The sequence below is a fragment of the Macaca thibetana genome, chromosome 2 (assembly GCF_024542745.1).
Source record: "Macaca thibetana thibetana isolate TM-01 chromosome 2, ASM2454274v1, whole genome shotgun sequence".
Classification (NCBI taxonomy): domain Eukaryota; kingdom Metazoa; phylum Chordata; class Mammalia; order Primates; family Cercopithecidae; genus Macaca; species Macaca thibetana.
The window spans coordinates 54,743,549-54,759,441 of NC_065579.1; positions in this window are offsets into that span (position 1 = coordinate 54,743,549).

Here is a 15,893-nt window from a genome sequence, read left to right on the forward strand (position 1 = left end):
CTCCTTGTTCTTAGTTCCTATGGTTTATGTGCAGCTGACCCACCCTACAGTTCTAGGGTTGAAACATAACCTAGAGCCTTTCAAAAGAGTGACCATTTCCATGGCTACAATAATCAATTTAGAGGTAGAAATGTGGGGAAAAAAACAAAAAAACAAAACAAAATTTAGAGTCTTCACAAATATTTTTGCAAGAACTCTTAGGTAAAAGGTTCCCCTTTGCTCCAAGAAAGCTAATGATGAGGTTGATGTAAGCCCAGCATTACACTGGGTGACCTCTAGGCTGTGGTGGGTAATCTGCATTAACTCCTTCTTACCTTTGCATGCATGCCCTTTCCATTGTGACTTTGCTACTTGTGTCAAGAGTTGAAGTCCTTAGAAACCATACAGAAAACATCTGCCATAAATAAATTCTTCAAGAGAAAAGTAAGAAGAGATAAATAGAAAGAGATTTTAAAGCTATAGGGACCTTAAGATTTCATAAGCTTCTAGATCTAGTGACGCATGAAGTCCATCCTAGACTTTGTAGATACATAAGTAAATAAAATCTATTTTCACATAAGCTATTTGAAATGGGGTTTCTGTCACTTGCGCCAAAATTGATCTGGCTTACATTTCAAATTATGTGTCCTTACCAATTTCAATTTAAAAATTGTAAAATTTGAGATAAAGAAATAATAAAATATTTGAAATAAGCTTCAAGGAATTTCTATTCCTTAACTATTGCATATAATAGCTAATATTTATAAAAATACATGGATATTATTTAAAATTTGTTATATATAATTATTACTTTTTTATAAAATTAGCAGATCTCATAAACTATGTAGCTAGTATCTAAAATTCCAGTTTCATATTATTTGTAGTTACTATATGCTCAACTTCTTGACCCATTCTCAACTACTGAAATACTCCTAAATTATGGTAATTCATATTTTTCCTATGTAATATATATTAAATACGGCTATTTTCTTTTTAAAAATTTTCAATGTCTTAACACATTTTAATCATTCGACAAACACTTATTGAGTATATTTTAAAAATGTTTACTGACTACATATCTTGTGCTAAACACAACTCAAGATATTGGAAACTTCTCAATGAATAAAATATATAAAGCCTACGTTCTTACAGAGTATATATATTGGGGATGAGAAACGATAAGCAAATAAGTAATTAAACAATATAATTTATTTTGACAGGTGTTAGAAAAACAAGGGAAGAAAGTGACAGAAAGGGAGGTGATATTTTGTGTGGCTAAAAAGTCCTCTCTGAAGTGGTGACATTTTAGTAACACAAACTTGAATTATGGGAAGGAGGTAGCTATGGAAACTTCTGGCTAAAGTGTTTTAGGCAGAGAGAATAGCAAGTTATTTAAAATTAAAATAGAAAAAATAAGGACATAGATAAATTCGGCATATAGAAATGCACAAAATGTTCATCACTTTTATCTTTTTTGAAATTACTATTTTTAAAAAATAGGAAATGTGGGGTATATGATAAGACAACACTCCAAGATATTACAACTAGGTTGATATTTAATAAGATTATGTAAAAAATACATAAGAATATTAAGGGTAGCATCTGCCCAGGGATGGGGTGGCAGCCTGATGAGAGATGTTGGAACCTGAATGGGATGGGCAGAGTATCTTCATGAGGAAAGTGTCAGTGACAGCAACATCCCTGCGCAGTGTATCAGAGGCCAGCACGAGGAAAACATGTAAGTTTGGTGTGACAGTGGTAGCACTAGGAAGTTGGATACACAAGAAGCAATGATCAAAAAAATATATTAAGCATAATAAGAACCTAGTTTCTCAAATGTCAGACAAAAGGGTTACAGATAAGAAAAAAGGAAAAGCAAGAATGAACTCTGTGGAGCTGGATTTCATAAACAATGGCATTATTGTGAACTATTAATTAGATAGATGATAGATAGATAGATAGATAGATAGATAGATGCTCCATATAGATGTAAGTGTGTGGGGTGTGTGTGTGTTTGCATATGTGTGTGTGTGTGTGTGTGTGTATTCCCTACCTCCCTCCACAGAGCAGCTTGGGATCATTAATCTCCAATAGTAATGAGCACACCTCACACTCAGATTCTGATTTCTAAATAGCATGGTCCACTCAAAGGAAGCAGAACTCCTTGGAGAAATGATTCATTTAGGGTTGGGGAAAGGGAAGTTGTAAGATGAGCCTAGAATATCTTGTCAGAAAGAAATAAATTCTTAGAAAATCATGGAGAAATGTCAAAGGGACACTACAGAAGTTACCTTGAAAGGAAACCTACTGACCAAATCTGGGGAAATTTTAACATCAAAGTAAATAATGAGAATATTGGACTGTGACCCATTAGATAAAATGAGAATCCATTAATTTTGATGAGAAATTGAATATTTGCATAGCCTCAAAATACCCCCCGACAGAAAATATTTATTAATTATAAAAAGAAAGAAAGTATGGTGAGAAGACTGGAAGATACCACCTAAATCAGGTAATCAAAGTTAACTTCACCAGTAATGGAATAAATCAAACTTATGTGTCACCTGATGGGATGAAAGCATTCAGAGTCATTTTGTGATACTCATGCCCAACTTGCGTAACTTTAATCTTCTAACCTTGAGGAAACGTGATAAACCCAGTGGAGAAACATCCTACCAAATGACCGTCCTATAATATCTTTAAGAATGTCTTGGTTCTGAAGTCAAGCAAAGACTTAAGAACTGTTCCAGCATGAAGGAGTTCAAAATAAGATGACCACTAAATGTTGTACATAATTCTGGACTGGTTCTTTTCTTATAAAGTACCATATTGAAATAAAATACCATATTGAAATAAAATACCATATTGAAACTACTGGAAAAACATGAATGGAATCTAGGGCTTAAATGGTAGTAATGTATTAATATCAGTTTCCTAAATGTGGTTATGTAATAGAAAGTCTTTGATCTATGCTGAAGTATTCAGGGATGATGAGGCATTACGATGGTCATTCACTCTCACATGGCTCAGGAAAGTGTTATTTAAATTATTCTTGCAATTTTTATAACATTGAGATTTTTTTCAAAATAAGAGCATTTTTTAAAAATTAAGAGACAGGTACAGAATAATTCAGCAGCACTCAGTGATAACAAGATAAGAGTAAGTATTACAACGAGAAATTGAAAGACCTAAAGTAGAACCGCTCACTCTGCTAGTATTATTATATTATCAATACTAGTTTAGATCGTCCCCAGGCCAGCCCTTAATTCTCAGTGTCAAGAAATTAGAAATTAATATAAGACCCTAACATATAGAATATGTTTAAAATATTTAAATATGTTTAAAATAACGTATTTAAAATAAATCTTATGTTTTATACTTCCTGCCTAAAATATGTGGTGTAGTGATTCTAAGCCAACCATATTTCGTCTTTAAAAATCTTGAGCCCTCCATGAAATACCTAGGTATACATACTAACAGATTATGTGTAAATGTGTATTCTAATATAAATTCCTGGACATACAGAAGCCCCAAGTAGGCAAAAATTAGGTAAGTGGTTCTCCATACAGAATTCCCTCTGACACATATTAGTTCTCCTAGATATTCTACCTGTGAGATTGTATTTTAAAATGCTGAGCTAAATTGAATGTGATATAAAAATTTACATAATGAAATTCCCAAATTAGGTCTACAAAACTTAATTATAAAGGAAGATCTAATATAAACATTCTTTGGATTTTAGTGCCGGAGTAATTCTTTAAAGTATAGTTAAGAATAAAAGGAAAGCAATTAATAATAAATCACTCCACCCTCAAGAGTCATAAATCTATTTGCACTTTAAAATCTTCATTCTTATATAAAGATTATAATCTTAATGTTTCTTTGGAAAGTGACAAAATTTACATAAAATCAAAAGATTAAGTCTTCTTAACGGACTTTGCTGTCCTTGGAAACAGGGGGTATCAGTTTTAATTGGAGGAAAGACTAATTGATGGATTAATTCCTGTTTGTCTAGTCCTTTGAAGATTAAGTGTTACCCAAATGCAATAATATTAAGATTTATTCATCACTATCAAGAGCAAAGCCTATCAGAGATGTAAGTTCCCCATAATCAATCTTTCACTTATAAATGGAATCAGATTAATTCTATTAATAAAAATTAAAATAAAATGTAAAATTCCAATACCTCCCCCAAAGGATAGCTGCAATTAAGTCCAGTAATTGTGACAAGTATAAATAGTGCTATTGTCTTATTTTCTTTTCTGCTGCTTAGAGCAGAACATCTGAAACTAGGTAATAAAAAGGAATTTATTTCTTACAGTTATGGAGGCTGAGAAGTCCAAGGTTGAGAGGCTGCATTCGGTGAGGTCCTTCTTGCTGGTGGGAACTCTCTGTAGAGCCCAGAGGTAGCTCAGGGCATCACAAGATAAGGGGGCTAAACATACCAGCTCAGGTCTTTCTTCTTTTTATGAAGCCACCAGTCTCACACCTATGATAACTTGTTATTCCAGTAATTCATGAGTGGATCACCTCTTAAAGGCCCCACATCTCAATACTGCCACAAAAATGTTTCAACGTAAGTTTCAGAGGGAACAAACAACAAACATTCCAATCATAACAGCTATGTTCCTTAGTGAATTGTTTTATCTGCAGATATTATAAGCATTACAGAATACATTAAAATGTATCAGATTTGCTGCCTCCTTATTTTACACTTACATTATACTGTGTCATTTTGCTAACTCTTTGATAAACGCAGATTGATGCTTGGTCTGAACACAACTTCTGGAAGCATTCAAAGCTTATATTAATTAATAAAACATTCCTTTTAAATTAAATCTTTATACTTCTTTAATTTCTTAGACTTGATTTGGAGATATTGGAGGAAAATATATACATATTCACTGGAGCTTCCAAAAATAATATCTGAGTATTACTGCTAGATAACATTTTTCTTGGTTTACCATGACAATGAATAAAATTCCAAATTGAGTCATAGATCATAATGTGCTCTTGGAATAGTGCTAACAAATTTATAAAAATAAAAAAGGGCCAACACTATTTAAAGTAGCCATGTGATACCTCTTATTTTACTTTGGATGTTTATAGGACTATATAAACTAAATGACAAATTATTTTATCTAAGACCAAACTGAATTCTTGGTTCCTTTCAATGGAATTTTATTTGATATCTGAATATATTTTCTGTTACCCAGACCAATCAGAACTGTTTATTGAATGTCTTTCATAATCTCAATGTACTGCTAGATATTGGGCAGGATATAAGAGAATTTTAAGCACACCACCCTGTTCCAGAAAATTTTCAAAATACTTTGAAAAGATAAATTTTAAAAACAAGTTAGTATAAATTTAAAATAAATTTAAAAGAAGACAAGTTAACAAAGGTAGAGACACAAGATGTTACACAATCACATGTAAAAATGTAAACTTCTTCCCCATCCTAATTCCATACAGCCGTTCCCTTATTCACTCACTCCAGGCATACCAACCCCATATCTGATTTGTCAACATGCGAGCTCTTGGGAACTTGCTTTTCCTCTACTATGTTCCTCCCGCTTGGAGTGCTGACCACCTCAGTTACAACAGCACTCTACATTTATTCTATGTGTTGCCTACCTTTACTGCCTTCAAAGCATTTACTACATTGGAAAATTATTATTTATTTGATAGTTTGTGTGTCCATTGTCTTCTGAACCTATTAGAAGGTCATCTCCATAATGACAAGGATTCCCTCTTTACATCTGCGTCCTCAATACCTAGTACGATATCTAAGATATAGTAGGTGCTTAATATTTGTTAAATGAATACATTACATATAGAAATGCATTATTATTTTTCTGAATTTGCAATAAATTAAAATTAAAACATTTTTGTGGGTTCCTAAAGGTATTGTGGGTTCTTAGATGCTATGTCTACTGTGCTTATAGAATAAGTTTACTCTTTTTCCAAGGGTAATTTAGATGTCACTTCATACCCCCAAACACTTCTCTGATCCCAATAATTGTAGAAATGAACACACACACACACACAAAACATGCATTACTCTTTTCTCTTCTCCATATGACAGCACTTTCTATGAGCCCCAATAAACTTCGTAATAGACTGGAAGCAAAGTCTGTATCTAATTCATCTTTCTACTCCTCAAAGCTTCCACCATAAAGCCTGACATTTTCTAATTAACAATGAATGTATTTTGATTTGATATTGGATTCCTGTACTAATAATACCAGTTCTAATAGTTAAGGAAGTTTTCATGAAACAGAAACTACTTTAGATGGCCCTAGAGGCATTGACGATTCATGTCATGAGTGATAAAATTTTGAACACCTTCAGTAGAAACACTTCGTTGGTCACGTCTCCTAAAATAATAGATAAATTGGGACCAGATGGCAAAGAACCATGAATTTCTTTTTTTTATTATTATTATACTTTAAGTTCTGGAGTATACGTGCAGAACGTGCTGATTTTACACAGGTATACACGTGCCATGGTTGTTTCCTGCACCCATCAACCTGTCACCTACATTAGGTATTTCTCCTAATGCTATTCCTCCTCTAGTCCCCCAACCCCCCGACAGGCCCCAGTGTGTGATGTTCCCCTTCCCATGTCCATGTATTCTCACTGTTAAACTCCCACTTATGATTGAAAATATATGGTGTTACGTTTTCTGTTTTTGTGATAGTTTGCTGAGAATGATGGTTTCCAGCTTCATCCATGTCTCTGCAAAGGACATGAACTTATCCTTTTTGATGGCTGCATAGTATACTATGGTGTATATGTGCTACATTTGCTTTATCCAGTCTATTATTGATGGACATTTGGGTTCGTTCCAAGTCTTTGCTATTGTGAATAGTGCTGCAGTAAACATACAAGTGCATGTGTCTTTATAGTAGAATGATTTATAATCCTTTGGGTATAGATCCAGTAATGGGATTGCTGGGTCAAATAGTATTTCTAGTTCTAGATCCTTGAGGAATCGCCACACTGTCTTCTACAATGGTCGAACTAATTTACACTCACACCAACAGTGTAAAAGCATTCCTATTTATACACATCCTCATCAGAATCTGTTGTTTCCTGGCTTTTTAATAATCGCCATTGTAACTGGCATGAGATGGTATCTCATTGTGGTTTTGATTTGCATTTCTCTAATGACCAGTGATAATGAGCATTTTTTCACATGTTTGTTGGCTGCATAAATGTCTTCTTTTGAGAAGTGTATGTTCATATCCTTTGACTACTTTTTGAGAGGGTTGTTTGTTTTTTTCTTGTAAATTTCTTTAAATTATTTGTAGATTCTGGATATTAGCCCTTTGTGAGATGGATAGATTGCAAAATTTTTCTCCCATTCTGTAGGCTGCCTGTTCACTCTGATGATAGTTCCTTTTGCTGTGCAGAAGCTCTTTAGTTTAATTAGATCCCATTTGTCAATTTTGGTTTTTGTTGCCATTGCTTTTGGTGTTTCAGATATGAAGTTTTTGCCCATGCCTATGTCCTGAATGGTATTGCCCAGGTTTTCTTCTAGGATTTTTAAGGTTTTAGGTCTTACATTTAAGTCTTTAATCCATCTTGAGTTGATTTTTGTATAAGGTGTAAGGAAGGGGTCCAGTTCAGTTTTCTGCATATGGCTAGCCAGTTTTCCCAACAACATTTATTAAACAGGGAATCTTTTCCCCATTGCTTGTTTGTTTCAGGTTTGTCAAAGATCAGATGGTTGTAGATGTGTGACATTATTTCTGAGGTCTCTGTTCTGTTCTATTAGTCTATATATCTGTATAGGTAACAGTACCATGCTGTTTTGGTTACTGTAGCCTTGTAGTATAGTTTGAAGTCAGGTAGCACGATGCCTCCAGCTTTGTTCTTTTTGCTTAGGATTGTCTTGGCTATGAGGGCTCTTTTTTGGTTCCATATGAATTTAAAGTAGTTTTTTTCCAATTCTATGAAGAAAGTTAATGGTAGCTTGATGGGGATAGCGTTGAATCTATAAATTACTTTGGGCAGTATGACCATTTTCCAGATATTGATTCTTCCTATCCATGAGCATGGAGTGTTTTTCCATTTGTTTTTGTCCTCCCTTATGTCCTTGAACAGGTTTGTAGTTCTCCTTGAAGAGGTCTGTCACATCCCTTGTAAGTTATATTCCTTATTTTCTTCTGTTAGTAGCAATTGTGAATGGGAGTTCACTCATTACTTGGCTGTTTGTCTGTTATTGGTGTATAGGAATGCTTGTGATTTTTGCACATTGATTTTGTATCCTGAGACTTTACTGAAGTTGCTTATCAGCTTAAGGAGATTTTGTGCTGAGACGATGGGATTTTCTAAATATACAATCATGTCATCTGCAAACAGAGACAATTGACTTCCTCTCTTCCTATTTGAATACCCTTTATTTCTTTCTCTTGCCTGATTGCCCTGGCCAGAACTTCCAATACTATGCTGAATAGGAGTGGTGAGAGATGGCATCCTTATCTTGTGCCAGTTTTCAAAGGGAATGCTTCCAGTTTTTCCCATTCAGTATAATATTGCCTGTGGATTTGTCATAAATAGCTCTTATTATTTTGAGATAGGTACCATTGATACCTACATCATTGAGAGTTTTTAGCATGAAGGGGTGTTGAATTTTGTCAAAGGCCTTTTCTGCATCTATTGAGATAATCATGTGTTTTTGGTCATTGGTTCTGTGTATCTGATGGATTATGTTTATTGATTTGCGTATGTTGAACCAGCCTTGCATCCCAGGTATAAAGCCGACTTGGTCATGGTGGATAAGCTTTTTGATGTGCTGCCGGATTCAGTTTGCCAGTATTTTATTGAGGATTTTCACATTGATGTTCATCAAGGATATTGGCCTGAAATTTTCTTTTTTTGTTGTGTCTCTGCCAGAACCATGAATTTCAAGTAGAGAATTTGGATTTTTTGTTTTTTTTGTTTGTTTGTTTGATTAGAGTCTTTCACTGTATCACTTGGGCTGGAGTGTAGTGGTGCAATTTCAGCTCATTGCAACCTCAGCCTCCTGGACTTAAGTGATCCTTCTGCCTCAGCCACCGAGTAGCTGAACTACAGGCATGCACCACCACGCCTGGCCAATTTTCCTTTTTTTTTTTTTTTTTTTTTTGGTGGAGATGGGATGTTCCCATGTTGCCCAGGCTGGTCTCGAACTCCCTGGGCTCAAGCTATGCACCCATCTCGACCTCTTAAAGTGCTAGGATTACAGGCATGAGCCACCATGCCCAGCTGAGAATTGGGATCTTGATACAGAGCTTGTAGGTTCTTGATCAGGAAAGCAACATGGTGAGAATGACATTTTAGGAAGATTTATCTCTGAGTTGGGCATTGAAGAAAATAAAGCAGGAAAAGTCTGGAGGCAAGGAAACAAGAAAAATTATAGAAATGAATTAGTATGACTAGACTATGTGCCAGGATATAGTTTCATTCTATTTTTTGTTTTACTTTTAATTTCATTTAATGGTAAATACAAGGCATTGTATTCAGGATATTCATTTTCTAAGCTACTTCCACCTTTTTCAAAAATTTATTATCTTGACCAGGTGTGGTGGCTCACAACCATAACCCCAGCACTTTGGCAGGTTGAGGCAAGAGGTTTGCTTGTGCCCAAAAGTTTGAGACAATCCTAGGCAACATAGCGAGACTCTATCTCTACAAAAAAAATAAAAAATAAAAAATAATTAGCCAACCATTGTGGCATGTGCCTGTAGTTATAGCTACTCAGAGGTCCAAGGCTGGAGGGTTACCTGAGCCTCATAGTTGGGGGCTGCAGTGAGCTATGATCATGCCACTGAACTCCAGCCTGGGTTATAAAGTGAGACCATGTTTGAAAAAAAAAAAAAAAAAGTCATGATCTTAAATATCTTGATACATGTTTCATGAGAAACATTGCCTATTTCCTCCACACATGAAGCAATAATGTATTCTTAAATTTTCAGCCCAATTAGTCAATAAACAAGCAATTTTTGAACAATCTTGGTAACTTCTTTTGATTGAGGCCACATCAGATTCAAATGCAAAAGCATAATAAAAGTAACTGTTCTATATGCGATAGTTTCTAATAAAAAATTTAAGTTATATTATTTTATTATTATATCAACAAATTATCGGTATTACATAAAATCCATTTTATTGAAGACAAAACTGGTAAGTTACGAAGCTAAGAATTGAGCCTAGTACATCTGACACAGAGCCTATTTGCCTACTGTCGACCTTCTCAAGGAAGGTAAACATATACATAAGACCATCATACTAGAAAATAAGAGAGCTGATGCCACAAGGTCTAAATGCCTGCCCCAAAATAAGATCTCATGAAAACATTGAACATGGAAACATGCAAACCTTAACTGGACCTTGAAATCATAGCTTGTTCAGAGAACATTCTGAATAGAGTAAACAGCATGAAGGAAGAGTGGAGGTAAGAATCGTCTTGTCCTGTGTCTGGAAAGCCTGTGTAAATGATAACACCAGCTGAGAGGTTTCTTGTTGGGTCATAGAGTGAATTGAACTGGATCAGTAAGGTATGGTAAGAAAGAAAAATGAGACACGAAGAATGCTTCAATGATGTCTAATTTAAAAAACAGGCTGGCAGCAGGGGTTCATGCCTATAATCCCCATACTTTGGGAGGCCAAGGCAGGAGGATCACCTGAGGTCAGGAGTTTGAGATCAGCCTGGCCAACATGGCAAAACCCTGTCTCTACGGAAAGTACAAAAATTAGCCAGGAGTGGTGGTGGGTGCCTGTAATCCCAGCTACTCAGGAGGCTGAGGCACGAGAATCGCTTGAACCCGGGAGGCGGAGGCTGCAGTGAGCCGCGATTGCACCACTGCACTCCAGCCTGGGCGACAAGAGCAAGACTCTGAAAAACAAAAGAAAACAACAACAACACCTGAGTATGTGGGAGAATCGCCAACGGGGAAGAGGAATATGGACGGAAGAACCCAAAGAAAGGAGGGATGACAAGAGAAAGGATAATGATTTTATTTTTCAATATGCTACATCCACATGCAGTTATTTTTCATATAAAGTTGCTCAGTAGACAACTGGGGATGGCAAAATTCAACTGAATTATAAACAGAGAGACTAAAAGCTCCCAGAGTAACCTGTTATGAGAGTGCAGACTGAGCCACGTTGGCGTCTATCAAGGAAGACTAAAAAAATATGGTTACATCTTCAAAAAAGCAACACTTAGAGGAAAAAAAAACGTGAATTATATGGGACATAGATGATTGTGTATATAAGGTCAAAAAATTGTAGGGCAGGTTAAAATAGGGATTAAATACATTTGTGTAAAGGTATGATTTCCCTGAACTTAAAATAAAAGTTGGAAATTTTTAAAAAGGTATGATTCTCCTGTATTATTCCCCATTTCCTTTGCGTACAAAGAAACAGAAAGTGAGATTTTAAATTTTGCTCATTGTAGTATACCCAGTATACAACAATCACTTGCACCACAGGAATTTCTATGTGGGAATGGAGGAAGGGGTCGCTGGACAAGCCTACAATGTGCAAGAAGTAGAAATAGGCCTTTGCTATGTGCTACTAAATTTAATTCTCTCAAAAGCTTGTGATCTGGCTACTATCATTATTTTCAAGTTGGAGAGGCAGGTGTGGAGCTCACACTACTTGTTTACTGGATTGGAGAGCCACTATTCAAGCCCAGATTTGCCTGACTCTGGAACAGGCACTTTTGTCTACTATATTGTAAATTTCACTAAAATTAATGGGCTGAGTGAAGTCTGGATGCTGGAATACAAATGAGTAATTGAATGTGTTCAAAATTATAGGTCACATTTCACTACCATGCAGCAAATATCGGTTCTTCACCAACTCTGATCACTATTGCTCAGTAACAGGAAATTGAAGATATTTAGCACATTTTTAAATAAATAAACTCAGCTTAATTTCACTTATCTTTTTCCTCCCAAACCTTCCAGGTATGTATCTACAATGTACAAGGCTCTAGGCCTTCTCTTGAATTCATTTCATAAGCAAGTGGAAGTCAGATGTAAGTTGCAAACAAAAATAACTAAGAGATTTTATTTTTCCCTGACTTTCGTCAGCCTCTGGTGAAATCTTATTTAAGTATTTTGTGGTAAACTCATTCCTTTCCTATCTTTAAGATGATGAGCTTTTTAGTCATCATTTAAAAAAGCCAACTCATTCTTTAACGAGAACAGTTATAGAGAGGCCAAGAGCAATAACTCTTATCATTTTATTCTGAGGGAGTGAATGTATTTTATACCATCTTTGGACACAATGTAAATCTCAGAATCAGGAGCTAGACTGTTTGTTTAAATGAATTAACTTCATACGCAAGTAACTATGTTACCTTGAACCATAAATTAAGCTGATTTAAAAGAACTCAGCTGAAGAACATTCCAAGACTGGTAATAGAACCAAAGAAGAGACTGAGATCTTTTACTTTTAAAGGAAGTTATTTTAAGAGGATCTAATACAGTTCATTTTCATTTTTGGTACAGTGTACTTTGGAACTTGGGATTTGGAAGAAAACTATACGACCATTACTAGAATGCTGTATCAATCCTCCTTATGAACAGCACATTAAAAACTTTTTCCCTTCAAAGTTTATGTAAGAAAAACTGAGTATGATATTTTCTCCTGAAATAAAAAAAAGAAAGAATACTTTTATATTAGAGAAAAGAATAATTATATATGTAGATTTGAACTATCTCTTATAATTGAGATTGTATTATTAAGGTCCATTAGTAAAGGTTTCCTTATTACCTCTAAGTTGTCTCTACAGATAAGATGAAGCTATGTCCTCGTGGGCCTCCCCCTATATGCTTTACATACATCGTCATGTTTCTTTAATACAGCTACTGGGGAATAGATATTACTGTTAATTCCAGGTGATAAAGAAACTGAGGCATAGAGGGTTGTCACTTGCCCACTCAACTTGTAAGGGCCCCAGCAGGAATTCAAACCTAAGAAACCATACCTCCTTGATGAGATGGCAAAATTACTATGTTTAAAACATTCTTTTTCTTTTTAAATCAAGTTTACTGAAGTAGACTTTTCATATGACAAACTGTATTCATTTTAAGTGTCCAGTTCAATGAGTTTTGGCAAATGGACGTGGCCATGTAATCATCATAAAAGAAAGACACAGAACATTTCCACCATTCCCAAGAGTTCTCTCCCACCCATTTGGGGTCAGTACCTCATGTCTTCTTCCTTTCTGGCAACCACTGATTTGCATCACTAGCTACATTTTTCATTTTATTGCATGCATGTTTTGTTTGAAATAAGGTCGTTTTACATAAAATGCCAAATGCATTTTTCTTCGTATTTAACAGTAGGGTTTGAAATGATAGGATCTTTATATTAATATTTGTAAGTATTGCCAAATAAAACTCCTAAACAGATACATAGTAATTAGTTTAAGGTTTAAAGGCTTGATGGCAATAAGGAGGGAAAGAAAAGAGTATATAAGTTTATTTTACAAAACTTGACTGAACGAAAAATAAATCAAGTAGTAAATAACTTTTAAATAAAATAAATAGAAATAAATTTAATATGGTCTTTTTTTTTTTTTTTTTTTTTTTTTTTTTTTTTTTTGAGACAGAGTTTCGCACTGTCACCCAGGCTGGAGTGCAGTGGCGCGATCTCTGCTCACTGCAAGCTCTGCCTCCCAGGTTCACGCCATTCTCCTGCCTCAGCCTCCCAAGTAGCCGGGACTACAGGCGCCCGCCACCTCGCCTGGCTAAGTTTTTGTATTTTTAGTAGAGACGGGGTTTCACCATGTTAGCCAGGATGGTCTCGATCTCCTGACCTCATGATCCACCCGCCTCAGCCTCCCAAAGTGCTAGGATTACAGGCGTGAGTCACCACACCCGGCCCAATATGGTCTTATATACCCCAAAGTGATAGTACCCAACTTGGAGAGGCGATCAATATATCCAAATAATCTAGATCTCAGTCATGTAATCGCCAGTCTTCTTTCTGCCCGACATCGTACTTCCTGTCTCCTTTACTCTCCTCCTGTCTCTCAACTTCCCTGCTTCCTTCTTCATAGGTAACCTGAGGCTCTCCAGCTCCCTTCCTTCTTGGACCTATGAGTCACTGGTTCTGACCTGTGACCCAGGCAACAATTGAGAGAAGCAAATGGCTACAGGGCTTGACTAGCCCGAATGATGCCTTCTTAGTCCTTTACTATCTGATTGTTGTGGTATAATTAAAAGAAGTGAATAATTAGTTACAAACTGATGAACCACTTCAAGAGGTAGAGAAATTACAATGTTCAGATATGGAAAGCACATGGCATTTTTTTTCCTAAAACTCATCTGATTTTCCTTTGAAATTCCTACTTCTTTCAATAGTAGAAGGGAAAACAAAACACTCTTCAAATAACCTGGACTACAGTATTTTTTTTCTTCCTTGTTAACTTGTCTCTTCTGGTTGATTGTGTCTTTCTCAAGTAGGTCTTTCAGATGCTTTCTCCTTCTTCATGCTTTTTGGAGAGATGGTGTCTAGATATCAACAGGCTTTCTTAGCACGTGGAGGTAGCAGAGAAGGATACTCAAATCACCAAGTTTTAGAAAAGTGTCTATCGGCGCTAGATGTTCTTTTCTACTTTGATTAGACTTGTCTTTTTTCTTACACAGTCAGATGGAACACAGGTTGAACTCTCTACTGCCTCTTCTGCATATCATCTCTCGCTTCTTCTCTGGAGGATTAAGCTTTAAAACAGTGTCCACTCCACAGTGGGGAAGGAGCACTACAGTAGAGTCAGATCACTGGCACCAGATCTCTCAGTGAAGGTATAGAAAATTAGAAAATCCTCTTATATTGTAGCAACACTAAAATATTAAGGCTGTTGTTTTGCTAAGAACACAGAAACATAATTTTGCAATCCAAAATTAGTACTGATGTTCTTTGTCCTCTCTGTCTCTCTTGTTGTTGTTTTAGTCTCTGATGTAGTGATGCCGATCTTCCTTGAGATAAAGTGAGGCTACATGAAGGACTGTACCACAAAAAATTTAAAAAAGAAAATCATATTAATAGACATATTTAAATATATTGCCATGATTTCAACTATAAATGGAGAAAATAAAAAGAATGCAAAACATATACATTTCTGTTTAATATTGTTTCACAGTGCCCTTTCTAATAATGTCAAAACTTCCCAGCCAGGCATTCAGAATTTTCCATAAAATTATTCATTTTTTCTTGCACTATTTCCCTGTAAAATACATGTTCTAAACACAACAACCCATGTTTCTGTAAATGATGTCTACTCTTTTGTTTCCATGTCTCATACTATCCCCACTATCTAGAATGTCCTCCCTTGATAGACATCTTTGGAAGCCTATTCACTTAGGTCTAACTCAAATCCCATCTCTGCCACGAAGCCAAGCCATATTGTTAAGTCTCTATCTTGTTCTACTTCATATTTCTATTATATGTTTTATCCCCGGTATAACAATTTATCTTTTTCTATATGTGTTAGAAATGTGTTCATCCTTCTGTCTTTCACACTGAAGTGAGTAGTTGCAGGGCAGGAACTATAGCCGGTGACAATTCACCCCGGTCTCACTGATAATACTCAGCACAATGCCTTACATAGTGCATGGCATGTGGTATGTGATCAAATCTGTGATGTTGATTGAATGATAATTTTAAAAAAAGTTATTTCTAGGTGGGCGCAGTGGCTCACACCTATAATCCCAGCACTTTGAGAGGCTGAGGCGGGCAGATCACCTGAGGCCAGGAGTTCGAGACCAGCCTAGCCAACATGGTGAAACCCTGTCTCTACTAAAAATACAAAAAATTAGCCAGGCATGGTGGCGGACACCTGTAACTCCAGCTATACGGGAGGCTGAGGCAGGAGAATCCCTTGAACCCGGGAGGTAGAGGCTGCAGTG